The sequence below is a fragment of the Pezoporus flaviventris genome, unplaced genomic scaffold (assembly GCF_033815535.1).
Source record: "Pezoporus flaviventris isolate CSIRO_AGI_PZ_B2104156 unplaced genomic scaffold, CSIRO_AGI_Pfla_v1 ptg000007l, whole genome shotgun sequence".
NCBI classification, from domain to species: domain Eukaryota; kingdom Metazoa; phylum Chordata; class Aves; order Psittaciformes; family Psittacidae; genus Pezoporus; species Pezoporus flaviventris.
In genome coordinates this window covers 91,079,812-91,093,730 of record NW_026892555.1, presented here as the reverse complement: position 1 = coordinate 91,093,730, position 13,919 = coordinate 91,079,812, and the positions used below count along the sequence as shown (strand labels likewise).

General features: G+C 42.2%; 1 protein-coding gene across 9 annotated transcripts in view; it reads right to left on the bottom strand.

Annotated features, from left to right (window-relative positions):
* ATXN1 (ataxin 1) overlaps positions 1 to 13,919 on the bottom strand; it is a 226,535-nt gene that overhangs the window by 125,593 nt on the left and 87,023 nt on the right. Inside the window, exon 5 of one of the 9 annotated variants that reach the window (XM_061449524.1) lies at positions 10,097 to 11,419. The exons of the other annotated variants lie outside the window; for them this stretch is intronic. The gene's annotated coding sequence lies outside the window, so the exon portion shown is untranslated. The remainder of the gene's footprint in view (positions 1 to 10,096; positions 11,420 to 13,919) is intronic. 9 annotated transcript variants of the gene reach the window in all.

Genomic DNA, 13,919 nt, shown 5'->3' with positions numbered 1-13,919 from the left:
TGGAGCATTAGCTAGCTAAGGTTAAGAAAACTCAAAAGGATGGGGTGGGACAAAGGTTAGGACAGGAATTGCGTACATCCCATTGCTTTTCAACTCCCTTGACTGCGTAAGAGGGACACAAGACAAGACCTCTACAACAACTGGTTTATGTCTGCTGTGGCAGACCGCTTCACTCTGCAGCCACTCTTTTTCCAGAGAGGTAAGATATATAAAAGCCTGAGCTCTTATGAGACCACCAAGAATAATAAACTCCAGCCTTTTACACTACTAAAGTATTATATACAACTAAGGAGCCTCCTGCTCCTCAGATCCACTGCCAGCACCTTCGGTTACTTTCCAGTCTCTCCGCTTTCACTTTTTCCTATCCTTTCCTAGCTATTTTCAGCTATCCTGTATGCACTTTACTGATAGTTTACCTCCCATCTCCTGTATCTTCCTGACCCAACTCTCAACCTGTAGCTCCTTCACATGATACATGGCTTTTCAATTTCTCTTCCAGACACTGGTTAACATCCTGCTGATCATTCTCCTTGCTGATAATCTGTTTTTAGTAACAGGCCCTGGTTTCTTTCTTTCTTTTTTCTTTTTTTCTAACACCAAAAACTCAAAAAAGCCCTAACAGGAACCTATGGAGCTGATAACAGATTAAAGCATTGCTTCTGCCTTTACTTCCTTTAGAAGGCAGGACATGAAAAAAAAAAAATCATCAAAAGAACACATCAAATTCATAAAAGCTAACTGGAATCAATTCTCAGGACAGATGGCTTGACACTCCTTCTTGTCCAGCTAAGCACTCGGATCACAGCACCTTGCCATTATATAATTTCAGAAAGAAGGCATCATCAGCATAAAATTAGGAGATCTTCAGGCTGCGTTGCTCAGAATGGAGCGTGGAAAATGCCACTCAGTTGACTCCTGCAAGAAGCCTTCCCATATACAAAAGGAGGGGATTTAAACCCCATCGTAAGAAAAAGAGGAAAAGAAACACATAGCAATTCAGTGCAATGCCCCCAGATGAGACTGCAAGTTAGCAGCAACAATACCACTAACAGAGAATCCAGAGCTTCTCGGGTCTTGGCTACATCAGGCTTTCAAGAGGAAAGCTTTTCTCCTTCCTTAGTTGTGAAGTAACACAAAGCTATAGAAGACAGTTATCCTTTCTGACTTTACCACAGACCTCCGTTAAAGAAAGGCAGTACTCATCACACCAAAGCCAGAGGAACTGCCTTCTGGGGATGTGTTTTCTATTCAGGCTGGGGCCCCTCTGACTGCCACTTTTTAATGAGGGTTTCTCCCTAGTGCATCTCAATGAATTGCAATCTCCTCTCCCAGGTTAACCTTCACCACCGTTGCTGAACACATTGATGAAGATGATGAACAGCAAAGTGGTACAACAGATTAACTGATGGCCGATACAGCAAGTGTGTGGCATTACTTCAGCGACAGCAGCTTACAGCACAAAAATTACTCTTTTCATCCTTCACTCCTCCACCTGCCCCCCTTCAAAATGAGCATCTTCCACTTCCTGATATGGCAAGAGTGACTTCTGGAGAGAACAACCCTGGAGAAAGCAGAACCGCGTACTAGCAGCAGTGAGCAAGAAAGAATTTGCCTTACAAAATAGCCAGGCCCCCAAAGTCCCAAGTGTGACAGTGCACAGACGGAAATACTACAAATACATTCAACAGCACAGAAATGTCTTATCATGCAGGCTTCTCTAACAGCAATGAAAAACTCAAATCTGGCCAATTACACTGTGTGTGAAAGCCTTTTGTGCAATGGGTAGGGGCCTTTTTTTTTTTTTTTTTTTTTTTTTAAGAAACAGCAAGGGAAAGGGCACTAAGCAGGGAAATGAAGGTGAGAAAAGCAGAGTCCTCTTTCAAAAAACAGACTTCGATGCTTGCTGTTGCTGAGGAAGAGGAGCTGTACCCAAGCTGTACACACAAGATGTCCAGTTTCAGGATCCAGTCTGCTCTCACCGACAGCTCTTCCTCACTGCCAACAGCAGCCTGCAGCAGAACTACTGCTTGTGCTTTCTAGCAGCAAAAGTAGGACCAGGAGTATATTCAAATAGGTATTTATAGGTACTCTCAGTTTTAGTTATCAAACAGCAGAAACTGGTGGTAGTCAGTAAAGGCTTGTTAAGCACATTCAAATAAAGTCAGAGCATTTCTACAATGCAATTAATCATGATTTATTTGAAGGTATGCTGTTAGCACTCCCTTTTTCTGCTTCCTGAAACTCCAATTAAAGAGGGCCAGCCCTCGATCTGAAACTGTTTAATCTCATGTGCTGAACAAAAATTACAGGAAAAAAAAAAAAAAGGGTTATTATCTAAACCAACAAAGTGCTCTGGGGAATAAAGAAAATAATTCTTTGCATCTTTGAGCAGAACAAATGTCTTAAAATGAGGTTGGGCAAAGTAGATAGCAAGTATATAGCAACTATATAGCAAACTATAGCAACTTTGGAATTTGTAAGCAAAACCCTTTTTTATCTAATAAGAAGCTAAGCTTGTGTTTCTGCCATCACTGCTGTTAGTCCTCAACTTTCTACTGTTCTCTATGTAACGTCTGCATGTGTTACAGAAAACAAACTTAACAGTGTCTCTGAAGCAAATGAGTGAAGAAACAAGCATGCCTTGTTTGTGGTAAATTAGCTATATGTATTTTAGAATTTGTAGTTTGCCTGTTTAAAAACATTTCCAGTGGTTCAATGCATTTAAGAGAGAGATAATCCACTTCTATTTTCATTAATATTTCAAATCAAGTGCTTAGATATGAAAAAAACTAGGCTATTTCTTCAAACATTTTTGTCCAATTTGGCAGGAGATGGGTTTGGTGACACTGCATGGTTTTCACCCATCCCATCCGCTAAAACACTTAATCTCTAAAGAACTGCATCCCATTACTACGGGTGGATCCTCTGCACCGAATCCTGGTGAACAGACCGTATCCATGTATTGTCTTTGTATTCCCAACCACAGAGAATGAAAGCAACTGATCATACTAGCCTTCAGGTCACAGGTATCCCCTAAAACCAAGAAGTATGGATGAAAACAGCACTATAACCACCAGTCAGAAATTATTTCAAACTCATCATATCCCAGATGGGATACTTTTTTCAGCAAGGTTCTGCTTCAGCTCCTGCCCCCACTACAGACAGCAAGTATCATATCATAATACAACAATGTCATGACAGGGTTATAAAGCAAGTTGGACTTGACTGTATGGACATGGTCATTTTACAGTTCACGGACAAGCACTCTGTTCCTGCTCCTGCTCAGCTAGAATGCACTGTCCCAGCACACACACCCTTAGCACAGTAAATTCAGTAGCACAGAAAAGCTTTTTGGGATCCAGGCACTTGGGAAAGGATTTATGAAGTAATTTTCCAGCAACATTTTGCAGCAGCCCCTCCAGGCCTTCTGAACCTGGGGACACACTGCCTGGCTGTCCTCCTTGTGCCAGAACAAACCATGTTCTCTGTCATTCGGACTTAGCACAGTAAACTTTTATATACTGATGCGAGAAGACAGAAAATAAACCAAAAAAAGCCACACAATCTTGTGGACAATAAACATTGCACTGTTTGCAATTTATAGCCTTGACTTTCTATTTCATTAAACAATAACCAGATTTTATCTCAAAAGAGAAATTTACAACTTGAGCTGTACATCCTTACTGAACCAGTTGTAGACTTACCAAGCATTTACTTTTGCAGAGGTTTGAAAGAGACAACGGTTTTGTGATCCTGCCAATCTTTTCAACTTTTATATACCTTTATTCCTGCTGAATGACAGTGCTCTGTGGTAACATTCTGCTCAGCACAGATACAGAAGACCTAGATGTCTATTCTTGTTGCTCCATGTCTGTGCGGAGGATGCACGTCAAAAGCAACATAGCATACCTGTCTTGGCTCCCCTGTGGTTGAAACTGATGTCCCTGGAGCAGCCAGCACACTGCTGAGCTTGTGGTGACCCAACAGAACACAGGAACATGAAAAATCAATATGAGGGTCTGAGAGGAACATGCAATGCTCACCAGGGAGGGGGTGTGAGGTTGGCTTTGAGCAAACTAAGGATCAGAGCATTGGGTCATGCTACAGATGATGAGCATCTCAGCAGTAACAAGTGCGTCAGATACAAAACTTCAGGTTGTAAAGACTGCAGCCGGCCCCTGGGAAGAAGGACACCCAGATGAACTGCAGATTTTTATCACAGTATTTATGTGCAATGACTTTTACCATGTTATTTATGTGTGTGTCCATTAATATAAAGCAAACTGTGATGCATCCAGGAGATTATTAATCCCATCAATAACACAGTGTAAAGCCGTAACTCTTTGACCCCTGATGTACACACTGCAGTACTACTTTTTAGGCTTCCACATTGCAGTACAAAATGAAAGGTGGTGAAGGGAAAGTAACATGCAGCACACTTTCATAGTAGATTTTAATAATGTGTGTTACAGGCCAAAGAAATAGTTGGCAATTCATGTCCTCTCCCCAGCCTGTACCCGAGCGGTCACCAAGGAAACTTGCCCTCACTCTTCTGCTATGCCACTTAGATGGCACATGTGACACAGGCTGACATCTTCCTTGCTACAGCCCAGCAAACAGCATCGGCTTTCAGGCCAAACAAAAATAATGACCCCTCAAGTGAGTCATACAACTTATCACCATTTATTATCTACGACAGTTGCTTTAATAGTGTTACACTGGGAATTCAGTTAACCCACCCCACAGACTGGATTTCAACAGTATTGAAGCCTCTGGCTCTTTCATCAAAGGTTTGAAAGACTTGGTGCTTTTTCTTTTTTTTTTTTTCTTTTCCTTTTTAATGTCTGCAAAAGAAATGTCACTTACAAAATTTATGAGTGGCCCAATGGCAAGCCTGGGCTTGGTTTGTAACAATGCTGACAAGTCTGACTTCTTTAAGAAAATAAATTTAAAGAAAAAATGAGACAACACAGAGTAAAACCATTCCTAGCAGAAATGAGAAATATCTTTCTTCTCTCCAGCGATCAGGCTTACCACACTTTAACGTGTACTGAACTGCTTGGTTTTTTTTAATTGGAAAGATATCAGACAAACCTCCTTGGTCCTTTTTTTTCCTGCTTTCCACTGATTTTTAAAGACTGTGGCTGATAAATACTATCAATTTCAGTTAGTAGCTTAGTCCTAATCAGGTCATATCACAGTTCATTGCCTGGGGTCCTGCCCAACATGCAACACTGGCCCAGCAGAGCCATTCTCAGTCCCCCGGTTGCCATAGATACTCATCGGTGACCTCCTGACACATTTACTTGGCTGGCAAACAGAAACTGTCATCACATGAAGTGCTGGTCCCTCTTCTTCTCACTGTTAGGAATACCACTTGTCTTCCTAGTGGCACTGAGGAGGTCGTTGCATTCATATTCACTCACTGAAGTCGTGGTACATCTACACAGTGAGATCTGAACCACTTCAAGCACGCGTCCAGCAACTCTGATGCAGCAACTGAAACCACTCATACTAATCCTGAAACACATGCCGAACCCTCTCACAAAACACTGTGCCAGTGGAGGGCTCCAAACAAGAAATCCAATTTCAAGATGAAACCCCAATCACAAGGAGTTTTATTAGGTTTGGGATTTATCCCGGAAGTGCCTCAGATTTCTGTTTTAAATTATTCCTCCCAGCAGGCTAGCTTTCTTTTCACACTGCCTTTCCTTTCCTTTCCTTCTAAGGCATTTTAAGATCTTTGGTTTTACTAGAATCTGGAGAAGAAAAGAGGCTACTAATACCTTTCCTTGGTTTGTAGAGTTGGAGAACATCTGGATCCCAAAATAATATGAAAAAATAAAAAAAAAAAATCCCACAATACTAGAGTTTACTTTTCCTAAGAATATGCAAATTGCAACAAAGGAGAACTACAGAATATTCAATTTTCAATCATGGAAAAAGAACTATATTTAGAAAGGCATAATACATTACTTTTTCTTCTGGTAAATTCAGTGGAATTAAGAGAACCAGATGGCCAAATATCTATGTAGTATTCAAATCTATTACAGTGATGCAGAAACATTACAGAGGAGGAAATCCTACACGTCTTGAGAGTAGCCTGGGCAGACCACATAACAAATGAGATCACTATGCACAGCCTCGAAGCAAATGGTCTTTTGACTTTCAACAATTTATGTGAGCCATGGAATACCAAGTTATTATCATTTTTTTCTATTAAAAAAAAAATCCTGAAGCACTATTCCTTCTGATTTAGCACAAAGATTATACAATGAAGAACCTCTACTCCCAGTAAATAATCATTTGGCAACTTCAGTGATCACAGGATTTGAAAATGCTGGTGTTACAAAACATTGGTTTACTATTTAAGTGCAAGTGAAAAATGAAAAGCACAGCTCTGAAAAAAGCAACACACCCACCAAAGCATTACTGATGCTCATAGCAAAAAAACACCCAGCAAAGGGGAAACATTATTGCCACTTTTAACACTCTCAGCAAAGAAAGCTTCCCAGACAACTTATGTCAGCAGCCCCACAGCATCCTTTCACAACAGAAGGAATTTTACAGATGCAAGTCAATGGCACTGAACAGCACATTTATGACCATCACTCAGTATTAAACCCATCCCAGGTCGTCAAACTGCAGAACAGAGAAAGAATGATGCCACGCTGACAGCCCCAGGGTGGCACTTGGGAGACACCAACTCAACTCCCTGACATGCTGCTCTTCGGGCCACTGCACAAGCCCACCTCCAAGCTTGATTCAGCCATCTGAGCAGGGGAGGCACTACAGCTTCCTCACCCGAGGGGAGCACCATGGAGACAGACACAAGGAGACCCAAGATGCTCACGTACTCACTGACTTGCTGCAAGTAGATTCCCTATGTGGTCCCTGTAAAGCAAATCCTGCATTGCTGCATTCTGCTCTTTACTGAATAGATAACTATAACTGGATGGGATGGAAGAAGGAAGCAAGTAACTTCGAATTTAACATGACAATAAAATTCTGCCAACCTTTCCACTTGAAAAATCACTGGTTTAGACACACTCCAAAAATAACAGCAGCGCTGTTCTAACTTTATAGCTGTAGTTACAGTAACATTTTCAATACTACCATGTTTCTGAAATACATTCAATGAGTATTTTAAAAGTTTTGTTAAAATAGTTTTGAGACGAAAACTGATGTTCTGTTTTCTTAGGCTGCAAACAAATGTGATCAGAGCTGACATGAAAAGCATTTGAACTGTGCAAACACTATTTTCCACTATTTTCTTCTATAAACACTGACAGGAAAGCATCTTCCAATGCAGCCACGACTTGGTCCAACTGATTAAAAACTATTTCAAGCCCTGTCCCTATACATTGTGTTAAAAATAATTTAATGCTCTGTTTTATAACAGGGAACTGAAAAGCAGTGACAACTGAAGAACCAAATGAAACAGACTCTGGTTTTAAAAGATGTTCATGGCATGGATGATCACGAGAACATTTTCTTATTGTACTTTCCTTTTTCCCCCACAAACCTTAGTATGAGAATGTTCTACAGTGACACATCTCTTGAAGGATTTCCCTCCTGCTTGCCCACAAACTGTCCAGCCCCCACAAAGCTGAACGGATTGCATATGTCAGCCCAACTAATTAAATCAAGCTTACAAATAGCTACCCAATCTTTGTAGGATATGTATCTACACAGTGTTTTCCCACCCACATCTTACTTGTGTATTTCATGTTTGGAGAGCCTAATATATTAATCAGTGTGAAAAGGGCAAGAAGGCAATAAGACCATTTATACCTGGTTCAAGACCTTTTTACTTGCCCCAAGAGCGTAAAGTGGCCTCCATGTGTATGAAGATCAAGACCTAGGTTTTGCATGTTATATATTACTGGTGGGAAACCCCTGCACTATACTGGTAGGTTTGATTTCAGTGGTTAAAGTCACCAAGAAGGAACACTACCCATAGCTACAGAAATACAATCCCAAAGGTCACAAGATTCTTCAGTCACTAGAGATCTCATTCTAGAAGACACTGAATGTGCATTGAACATTTTAAGTCCTAAATAACTCTCCCAAGAACACTACTTGACAGGGCCTTACACACAGAAACAGTCTGAGGATGACTTCAAACATGGTCTTTTAATTTGTCCTGGTTTCAGCTGTAACCAGGACAAGTCCTGTACTTTTCTTCCCAGTAGTTGGTGCAGTACTGTGTTTTGGCTTGAGAACAATGCTGGTAACACACCGATGTTTTAGTTGTTGCAAAGTAGTGCTTACTCTGATCAAGGACTTTTCAGTCTCTAATGCTCTGCCAGTGAGGATGGTCACAAGAAGCCGGGAGGAAGCAGAGACAGGATACCTGACCCAAAGCAGCCAAAGGGGTATTCCATACCACAGCACGTTATGCCCAGTGCAGAAACTGGGGGAAGTTACCCAGAAGGGCAAATCACTGCTTGGGTCAGGCTGGGTATCGGCTGGCGAATGGTGAGCAACTGTATTGTGCATCACTTGTGTTTTCCGAGCTTTAACATAAGCTGGCAGTGTGCACTCACAGCCCAGAAAGCTGACCGCATCCTGGGCTGCATCAAAAGGAGCATGACCAGCAGGTCGAAGGAGGTGATCCTGCCCCTTTACTCTGCTCTCCTGAGACCTCATTTGGAGTACTGTGTACAGTTCTGGTGTCCTCAACATAAGAAAGACATGGAACTGTTGGAACAAGTCCAGAGGAGGCCACGAGGATGATCAGGGGACTGGAGCACCTCCTGTATGAAGACAGGCTGAGAAAGTTGGGGCTGTTCAGCCTGGAGAAGAGAAGGCTGTGTGGAGACCTCATAGCAGCCTTCCAGTATCTGAAGGGGGCCTGCAAGGATGCTGGGGAGGGACTCTTCATTAGGGACTGTAGTGATAGGACAAGGGATAATGGGTTAAAACTTAAACAGGGGAAATTTAGATTGGATATAAAGAAGAAATTCTTTACTGTTAGGGTGGTGAGGCACTGGAATGAGTTGCCCAGGGAAGCTGTGAATGCTCCATTCCTGGCAGTGTTCAAGCCCACGTTGGACAGAGCCTTGGGTGACATGGTTTAGTGTGAGGTGTCCCTGTCCAAGGCAGGGGGGTTGGAGCTGGATGATCTTGAGGTCCTTTCCAACCCTAACTATTCTATGATTCTTTGATTCTCTTCTTTCCTGTTACTATTGTTATTATTATTGGTATTCTTTCTATTAGCACTATATTTTACTTTTAGTTATTGGACTGTTCTTATCTCAACCCATAGGAATTGCATTCTTTCGATTCTCCTCCCCATCCTGCCCAGAAGGGGGAAGGGGAGGGGTGAGCAAATGGCTGCATGCTGCTGAGTTACCAGCTGAGTCTAAACCAAGACACCACTATCCCCCACCCCCATTTTTTTCTTCTTTCTTTTCTCTTCACAGTTCACATTGTCTTTGCTTAATTCACTGAATTGAGGTTTACAGCAAGAAACTCAATTGTGATTAACTGGTAGTACCATTGCAACTACAGCCAGAATAAAAACCCACTGCTTAAAACTCAGCATATTTTTATCTACACGTATGTGATTATAAGTAACTTCTTTGACACCAGATGTGCCATGCATTCTGTGCACATTGCTGCAGCTTCAACCATGAACCCGTCTCTGCTTAACCCTTTCAAGCGCAAGCAAACCACTATACTAACAAATACAACAAAACCAAAACCCAGAAATCAACTTCCTTGTGGTTTCCTTAACTGAATTAACTGTGTCTTGCCCTATGCAGGGAAACCTCAGTGTCTGCGTACCTGTGAATTGCTTTTTACACTTCTGCAGTTAATTCAAACATTTCCCCCATCCACATCAATGGAGCTGTTGCAGACCACGCGTGTCAATGGCTCACCCAAGTACAGCATAGCGAGTGTCTTGCTTACAAGCCTACACACCCCATCACAAACCACACACAGTTACGCTAATTAAGAGGGGCCTTTAATACACATTTGGAGAAACATCTGAATTCCTGTCTCCGTGATGCAGTATAGGGAATGCTTTATCACATGTACTCCATACACTTAACGCCAAAGCTGGCTGGAAAATAGCTGCTAGCACTACCCTTAGCTCCATGTTCCCATGGTCAGCAACCTCTCATAGCTGAAGCCACATGCTCCTTCTCAGCAACACATGACACATCATCCAAAATCTGTAAGGGGAAGGATCAGCATCAGCAAGACAGGACTTTTTGGAGGATTAGGTTGCGGTTTTGTTGTTTGTTTTTTTTTGAGCCAGTTCTGACATACCACAATGCTAAAGCAACACCATCAATGTTAGTGAATCCAGTGCAAACCAGTGTGTCAGATTTGGCATTTTCCTTATAGAAGGAGGACTATCCCTTAACTTAAAATCTAGTACACTAAATCTACTTTAAATAATGTACTAGAAAATGTTACTTAACCAGAAGGCCTAAGTAACAGTTCTGTATCTCGATCACAGGCACAGCACGAGCAGCCACAGCTCACAGTGCCTGTAGCATGTACTACCAGCACCTTGCAGGCTTGGAGAGGAGAGCTGAGGTGTCACTCCCACCCTCTACACCAGCAAATGTTCAGTTTGTCAACAGAGAGAGATTCTGCTAGAAAATGAAGACACTAGCAACTCATTTCCATCAAACCACTGGGCAATAATAAAAAGGGGTTCACTTAACAAGAGCTCATTTAAAATAAGAACAAATTAGGGAACACATAATTTCCTAAGTGTTAAACGAGATTTGTCCTTTAGCTATAATCAGTGAAAATTAAACACAAACTTGCAGTTTGGCATGGAAAGGCCTCAAGAGAGGGAAGACGTCTTCAGTCAGTGTCACTCAGTTCAGGGACCAGTGAATTAGGCTGAGAAGTACTTTCTTGCATAAAGAACAACTGTAAACAGTCAGGTAGAGCAGATGATAGACAGACAGCTATTAAAAAGCTTCACAGATAACCGTCTGGCAGTATCACACACATAAAACAGATACTGAAGAAATTTCATAAGCAATAGTCCTAGAGCTCAGATACCATAATGCAGTTAAGATCCAAAGAATATGCTTTTAAAGTGGCACGGATGATTGTCCATTTATTTCATAAGAGAAGGCCAGCCACATCTGACAACACACTTCACGAATCATTAACGCAGTGGAATCCATTTATTGCTTCTTATTCTCAGTATTCACACAGAGAAGGAATTAATATCATCAACCAGAGCAATACCAGCTTGCTAAATGGCGATTCATTTAATTTCAGAATGCTGCTCCTACTAAAACAGACCAAAAACACTGTCCCTTCCTGATCACTTCTCAAAATGGTCACTGTAACAGCACAAAGCAGGCAGGGGCAGTTAAACTGACGTAAGTTGCAATCTGCAGCACTCTATGTTTTTTAGCACCACATTTTGAACTTGGAACTGAAAAGAAACAATTTGAAGCACATTTCAGTGAGCAGCTCGCAAGAAAAAGGTTGCAATCCTAGACTTTTATAGGCATTTAAGCCTGTAGTGCTTCACTCCCACTATTGTTATAAATGCTGACACCCTCCACTCCACACACACGTGCACACTCACACGCACTCAGTGTCACACCCGTGTACTTCACTTCTAATAGTAAACCTGACAGAAAGGAATTTTATTTTTACACTTCCACACCACCCACTCCTAATTAATGTCAATCAGTGTCTTCTGCATAGTACACACTGCAAATATACATGGCCTTATCTGTGCTGGTGGGGGGTGGCAAAAAATTCCACTGTTGCTAGAAACTGAGTGGGCTCCACATGATGGATTCACACAGAAGAACCTGGAGATGCACATCCCCCCAGAGGGGTCATTAAAAATGCTCTGACTTTGTGGGGAATGTTTGTGTTGGTTGATTTGTGATTTTCCCCCCACAGATATGAATAGATAGTAATTCTGCAGTTCAAAAGAGTCACTGCAGACTTCCTGAGGTGCAAGAGGGAGCAGGGACTTGCCAATATATCTCAACAGCTGCCAGGAACAGTGGCAGCAGTGGGAGCGACAGCAAGGGAATTTTGCTGGTGACTTCAGCAGAGCCAGTCCATGCAGTTTGGACAGCCATAGATCAGAGCCAGACAATTAAAACAATTAAAGCTGTCAGTTACAAGGTATGCACCTATACTTGAGCTCCCCACCTCTCCTGATAACCACCACAGCATCAGGAGTGAGGGTGGGAAAATCTTGCCCCTCAAACCTAAAGCAGACAAACTTGGTTTACCAGCACACACACACCACTCAATTCTTTTTATAGTCTGCTTTTCTCTTGGATGCAAAAGTAAATCCAGCTCAGATGATTTCCCTGCCTTAACTTTTGTACAAGAGGAAGACAGAAAGCTAAAAAAGGAAAATTAGACACTTCATGAAATCCGTGATTAAGACACAGAAACTAACAAGACAGATGGGCTGAAACATTCAGGGAGCTTCAGTTCATCAGCCCATGTTTTTCAAAGATGTACAGTAAGCTATTGTCTTCCCCATTTAGAGTTTTTAAATCCCACTTTTCATTGCAATAACTTAACACCATTTCTAAACTTGGAGTCCCCTTGCCGGGTAGTCCAAAATAAACCTCAGTATCTACTCAACCAGCAAACGGCCCTAGAACCTAGCGATGGGGCTTTTCTGCCCACTTTGTTTGCTTTGTTTTGGGTGCAGATAAAGGCCACTGCTGCTAGCTCAGAGAAGGTGAGCTTGCTGGGGAAGCAGAGAAGGGTGGCAGCAAATCTGGGGGGAAGCAAGAAGCTGCTCAGGGGTCATCCAGCCGCATCTCACCCTGCTCTGCTACACGCTTTACTCCCTTCTGTGCACTCATGGGAAGCTCTGCTGTCACTGGCCTTAGCTGGGTCATTACTGTGCAGACAGAAATACAAGGCCAGCTATGCAGCTAAATCCTTCTTACAAATATTCATCTCCTGTGGGCAAGAAGCAGCAGTCAATATTGAAACCTCTGAAACAAAGCACTGATTGCTCCTAGCAAGGGTGGTCTGCCCCTCCACAAGTTCCTTGCTAACAACACGGACTCGGGCTGGTCTGTTCCCCTCTGCATCCCTCTTGCATCAGAAATTATGTCCTCTTTTCTACAGGGTGCACAAAGCAGCCACTCACCCAGGGAAAAAAGGAGGGGGGCAGGAAGAAGAAGAAGAAAAAAACGAAAAGGGAAATCTGTGACTCTGCACTTTGCAAAAGCCAGCGATCAGCAACAACTGCTGAATGCTGAGTCACTTCTTTCCCTTCCACCTGGTGAGTGGCTGCCCAGACATTCAGCGGAAAGCCTCTTTTCATCAAAACTAGCATAAATCTGGAGTAATTCCCTCTGTTTCAATGGAGCTGTTCAGGATTTACGGCAGCGTGATTCAACAAGCAGAACCCTGGCTTTTAAGAGCTACAAGCGCCAGGTTTTCCTGCAGGAGACTGTGCTGCTCTGCTCTCGTGGGCCACAATGCTAACCATGCAACAGAACCAATGCTGTGGCTGGTTTTATTTTTCCTCATGCTGTCACCTCCAGCAGATGCTCTGCGACCTGGACATTTAGAGAAATCACCCTTTTTCACATGCTTCAGGAAAATTTTGATAATCTATGACCAGAAAAATGTTTACTAGCTTGAATTATTTTTTTTTTCAGATTTATTCCCCCCCCCCACCCAATTTCATGTAATATCCTAATTTGTTTTTTCAAAGGTTTACAAAATCATTATTTTTTTAACATCTCGCTGGACTGTTCTATGTATGTGAACTGTCACTCTGTCTGTGAAACAGAGTTCAGAAGACAGCAGAAATATCTTCTGTGCAGATGATGTGTGAATAAGCAAGGGATGAGATCAAGATTTAAGGAATACCAATCAGCTTTACCAGACAATTATCTGCTCTATTTATGTTCTCAGCTGAAGAAAAAGTACTG